We start from the raw sequence: 5829 nt of genomic DNA, 5'->3' as shown, positions 1-5829 counted from the left end.
CTCTCTCTCACACCCACCGCTTCTCTCACCCACACTCTCCACACACACACACACACACCCACCCCCCCACACACTCACACACACACTCACCCTCCCACACACACACACACACACTCACACTCCCACACACACACGAATGACGAATGAAGGTCGAATCGAAGCAAAGCTCGCCGTTAACCGGTTAGTATGAGATCAACTCTTACCAGCCGCTTCCGATCGACTGTTTGTTTATTTCCGTTCAGCTGGAGCTCGCGCTGCTGTTTTCTTCCTGCTCTTCCTCCAGACTAATCAACATCCGGCGCGCTGACGTGCGCGAGGACGCCGTGCGTGCTGGTGCACGTGTCGTGACGACAGCTTCTTCTTCTTCTTCTTGGTTTTATGGCGAGTTGCAATCTTTGCGCATATCGCCACCTACTGTGCTATTATGCAACCAGGATTTTCTTTGATTATATTAGTTGTTCTGTCTGAATTCTGAAGCCATCAAGCGTCCAGGTATCGGTTAGCTCTCTAGACTCCAAACCGAAACAGAGCATCTTTTATATTATATTCTTTTATCTAGTCCTGTGCTATATACAATCCTATATCCTGTGCCATCACTATTAAATTCATATCCCAAACAATATCCCACATCCCTATTCTTCTTACCTTTATCCTTTAGATACGCCATTAGTTCCCATGACAACAGCTGTCTGGACGTTCATAACAAAACGCGTTGAACATTATTTTAGAAACATATAAAACATATTTTTTATTTTTGAATAACGTCAACAACAGCACTTACATACGGTTTTATTGTTTGTTTTGCGCATATTGCTGTTATGTCTCTAATAATTTTGTATTTTTGTATTTTTAATATTGCTAGCCTGTACATCGATCTTGAGCGTGGAACAGTCTTTATAATTATTTATAATTTGAGGAGTTATGTAATTTTTGTACCTTTTTTAATCTCTGTTTGTTTGTTTATTTATTTAATTTATTTAAAGATTAATTTGGGGCATGTTCACCTTTATTATGACAGGACAGATCAGAGCTGACAGGAAGTTGGGGTTCGAACTCGGGACGCGCTGCTCACAAGCTGTCAGCGCCAACTAATTCATTAATTTTTTTATTGCATTGTGTTATGTTTGGCTATGTGCGAACCCTTGGATTCTACGCTTGTCTTTGCAATCTATCTGTTGGTCTGCAATTTATGTGCTGTGCTCAATTATTGCTTAAAAAACACTTATTCCAAGCACAGCCTTGAAAAGTTTTAGAGATGAACCAAAATGTTAAAAATTGAAAAATAGTTTGCTTTTTTGTTATTCATTGATTTAAACCGTTCATGCTATTTGTATGTAATTATTGTCACATGTTACTGTCACGTTGTGCTAAATATAATGAATTATGAGGGTGTGCTTTGTGTGTGTGTGTGTTTTGTCTTCGAGTGTGTTGTGTGTGTACGTGTGTGAGTGTGAGTGTGTGTGCGTGAGTGTGTGTGTGTGTGTGTGCTTTGTGTAAAGACTGTGTTGGTCCGCCAGAGGGCGCCAGCGCGGGTTCATTATTTTTATCATTAGCACTCAGAAGGTAAGAGGAGATTCTGCTCAACATCATTAGTTCTTATTAACATTAACATTCACGCTAATATCTAATGGCTTTATTTACACGCTTTCAGCTCGAAGCTGTTCTGTGCTGTTATATGTCCGTGTTTTAATCGCTTCGTTTGCGCTGCTGAGGGGTTCTGATCTGCTTTAGCGCGGTTAGCTGCACTGGCTAATAATGACCCTCGATCCCGGACAGATTAATAATTACCTTGCGTCTGAATGTCATGTTTTGATTTCATGCCGCAAAGCCAATGCAGTTTTAATGAAGCTGATGTTTTGATCTGGTGATTTGAGCTGTTTGTGTGGAGAAGTTGTGCTGACAGCTAGTCGAGCTAACAGCACTTGACAGGAGATTTATTCGTTGTTTTAATATTTTATATAATTAAAATCAAAGAGTCTTACTGAATAAATGACTCTAATTTACGGTCATGTGTCTTCAGGGTGAAAACAGACACAAGTTTAGTTTGTTCTGCCATGATGTCTAATGTCTCAACAAAAAGACATTTCTTGATTATATAGATTAATACATTTTATTATTGAAAACAGACACGTGTGTGTGTGTGTGTGTTGATGGATGAAGCGGACTGTGATTAGCTTGTCTTATAAATCCCATTAAAGCTGTTGAGATTCTGAAATAAAGAGGTTTAACTCTGCTAACCCTTCATGAAATCAAATATCATTGTTTTAAACTGCAGTGATTGGCCGTGTCTCTATATATAACCTGTCATTTAAAGGTTAAAGGTCTTTCTCTGGATGTGTCCCAAACCTAGTTAGTCGCCACCTACATAGGCAGCAGGTTTGGACGTGATGGTCATGTTCTCAGAAGGTTCCTTCATTCTGATGCTTCACATGTTGGCAGCTCGCTGTGTTTTGAGACGCAGCCGTGTGTCATTTGAGACGCTGATGATGGACTGTTGTGTTTCTCTAAATATATTCTGGCATGTGCCTCCAGAGATATGATTATATATTTATACTCTGCAGAGCTGCTCAAACTCTGATAGCACGAGACTCACATTGTGTTTGATGAACGTGTGTGATCATCTAGAGTTCACACACACAACATCAGGCCTGCTTAAAACAATTAAAATGAGCTGAAAATGTGTCAGAGATCCCAGATCAGGATGAGTTTGTTTCTTCATCAGGTTTGTAGAAATGAACTCTTCCTCCAGTGAAAAAGTGTTCTGGTCTGAATCAGGAGAGAAATCTGCACAGATCAAGCAGCGTTTAAACAGCTCTAAACTAATATGTGGCTGGATTTTGATGTGAGAGACAACAGCAGATGCACTTTTTCACTGGAGGAAGAGTTATTATGGATTATGGACTCAATGGTATTTTAGCCAGATAATATAACATCAAACACCATAATCATAACCTAAACTGGCTGATCAGGACCTGATGGATAAATGCATGAAACACTGGTTTGAGCTGAAAGGATATTAAAGTCAAGTCACATTTATTTCTATTGTGTCAGTAGTTCTCTCTGATTGGTCGTTTTCTCTATGTGTCAGCATTTGTCTCTGATTGGTCACTCTGATCTCTGATTGCAATTTATAAGTTTCGACCAAGTGCTGTGAGCAGCCATACGCCGGCGTTTCCCGTAAAGGATGTCACAAACCAAATAACAGAAAGGCCGCCCTGCCTCTTTAATTACTGAGCACATTGTTTCCCATGACGCACACTCCACAGACACGCCACGAGTTCATTAATTTACATTTAGACATTTAGCAGACACTTTTATCCAAAGCGACTTACAAATAAGGATAATGGAAGCAATCAAAATCTAAAGAGCAATGATATGCAAGTGCTATAACAAGGCTCAGTTAGCTTAACGCAGTACACGTAGCATGGTTTTAAAAAAAATCATATAATAAATAAAAAGAAAACAGATAGAATAGAAAAAGAATAGATATGCAAGTCAGAATTATAATTGTATAATAAATAAAAAGAAAACAAATAGATAGAATGCAGAAAGATTTAGGGAAATGAACAAGTGCTTGGCCCTCAAGGGACTATTTGGCCAACCAGCTTATTCCTGCTTGAAAAGCAAAATGTTATTGATGATAGTGTAAAAAACTAGCTTTGAAGCACATGTGATTGATGGAATAGCATTACTCAGCATTACTTACTACCTTACAGCAACACTGCATTCAATGAAGGTAAAATAGTGAAGAAAAAATCATAATAACTCTTCCTCCAGTGAAAAAGTGTTCTGGTGTGAATCAGGAGAGAAATCTGCACAGATCAAGCAGCGTTTAAACAGCTCTAAACTAATATGTGGCTGGATTTTGATGTGAGAGATAACAGCAGATGCACTTTTTCACTGGAGGAAGCGTTATTATGGATTATGGACTCAATGGTATTTTAGCCAGATAATATAACATCAAACACCATAATCATAACCTAAACTGGCTGATCAGGACCTGATGGATAAATGCATGAAACACTGGTTTGAGCTGAAAGGATATTAAAGTCAAGTCACATTTATTTCTATTGTGTCAGTAGTTCTCTCTGATTGGTCGTTTTCTCTATGTGTCAGCATTTGTCTCTGATTGGTCACTCTGATCTCTGATTGCAATTTATAAGTTTCGACCAAGTGCTGTGAGCAGCCATACGCCGGCGTTTCCCGTAAAGGATGTCACAAACCAAATACCAGAAAGCCTGCCCTGCCTCTTTAATTACTGAGCACATTGTTTCCCATGACGCACACTCCACAGACACGCCACGAGTTCATTAATTTACATTTAGACATTTAGCAGACACTTTTATCCAAAGCGACTTACAAATAAGGATAATGGAAGCAATCAAAATCTAAAGAGCAATGATATGCAAGTGCTATAACAAGGCTCAGTTAGCTTAACGCAGTACACGTAGCATGGTTTTAAAAAAAATCATATAATAAATAAAAAGAAAACAGATAGAATAGAAAAAGAATAGATATGCAAGTCAGAATTATAATTGTATAATAAATAAAAAGAAAACAAATAGATAGAATGCAGAAAGATTTAGGGAAATGAACAAGTGCTTGGCCCTCAAGGGACTATTTGGCCAACCAGCTTATTCCTGCTTGAAAAGCAAAATGTTATTGATGATAGTGTAAAAAACTAGCTTTGAAGCACATGTGATTGATGGAATAGCATTACTCAGCATTACTTACTACCTTACAGCAACACTGCATTCAATGAAGGTAAAATAGTGAAGAAAAAATAATAATAGTTCATTTAAATGGAACCAGAATCAGAACCGGGAATCGTTAGGCAAAACTGGAACCGGAAAATTTCTTGCAATACCCAACCCTAGTGTCAGTAGTTCTCCCTGATTGGTCGTTTTCTCTCTCTGTGTCAGTAGTTCTCTCTGATTGGTCGTTCTCTGTCTGTGTCAGTATTTCTCTCTGAGTGGTCGTTCTCTGTCTGTGTCAGTATTTCTCTCTGATTGGTCGTTTTCTCTCTCTGTGTCAGTAGTTCTCTCTGATTGGTCGTTCTCTGTCTGTGTCAGTATTTCTCTCTGAGTGGTCGTTCTCTGTCTGTGTCAGTATTTCTCTCTGATTGGTCGTTTTCTCTCTCTGTGTCAGTAGTTCTCTCTGATTGGTCGTTCTCTCTGTGTCAGTATTTCTCTCTGAGTGGTCGTTCTCTGTCTGTGTCAGTATTTCTCTCTGATTGGTCGTTCTCTCTGTCTGTGTCAGTAGTTCTCTCTGATTGGTCGTTTTCTCTCTCTATGTCAGTAGTTCACTCTGATTGGTCGTTCTCTCTGTCTGTGTCAATAGTTCTCTCTGATTGGTCGTTTTCTCTCTCTGTGTCAGTATTTCTCTCTGAGTGGTCGTTCTCTGTCTGTGTCAGTAGTTCTCTCTGATTGGTCGTTTTCTCTCTCTATGTCAGTAGTTCACTCTGATTGGTCGTTCTCTCTGTCTGTGTCAATAGTTCTCTCTGATTGGTCGTTTTCTCTCTCTGTGTCAGTAGTTCTCTCTGATTGGTCGTTCTCTCTGTCTGTGTCAGTAGTTCTCTCTGATTGGTTGTTTTCTCTCTCTGTGTCAGAAGTTCTCTCTGATTGGTCGTTTTCTCTCTCTGTGTCAGTATTTCTCTCTGAGTGGTCGTTCTCTGTCTGTGTCAGTATTTCTCTCTGATTGGTCGTTTTCTCTCTCTGTGTCAGTAGTTCTCTCTGATTGGTCGTTCTCTCTGTCTGTGTCAGTAGTTCTCTCTGATTGGTCGTTCTCTCTCTCTGTGTCAGTAGTTCTCTCTGATTGGTCGTTCTCTCT

At 39.3% G+C, this 5829-nt stretch overlaps 2 protein-coding genes across 2 annotated transcripts in view; one reads left to right on the top strand and one right to left on the bottom strand.

Annotated features, from left to right (window-relative positions):
- ypel5 (yippee-like 5) overlaps positions 1-327 on the bottom strand; it is a 6830-nt gene extending 6503 nt beyond the window's left edge. Inside the window, exon 1 of the mRNA XM_016516398.1 lies at positions 204-327. The gene's annotated coding sequence lies outside the window, so the exon portion shown is untranslated. The remainder of the gene's footprint in view (positions 1-203) is intronic.
- A 1202-nt stretch (positions 328-1529) lies between these two features.
- klhdc3 (kelch domain containing 3) overlaps positions 1530-5829 on the top strand; it is a 25915-nt gene continuing 21615 nt past the window's right edge. The window contains exon 1 of the mRNA XM_016516392.1: positions 1530-1563. The gene's annotated coding sequence lies outside the window, so the exon portion shown is untranslated. The remainder of the gene's footprint in view (positions 1564-5829) is intronic.

This window comes from Sinocyclocheilus rhinocerous, unplaced genomic scaffold, assembly GCF_001515625.1.
Source record: "Sinocyclocheilus rhinocerous isolate Xijiao unplaced genomic scaffold, SAMN03320098_v1.1 scaffold2733, whole genome shotgun sequence".
Taxonomy (NCBI): Eukaryota; Metazoa; Chordata; class Actinopteri; order Cypriniformes; family Cyprinidae; genus Sinocyclocheilus; species Sinocyclocheilus rhinocerous.
This window is presented reverse-complemented; position numbering and strand designations above follow the sequence as displayed.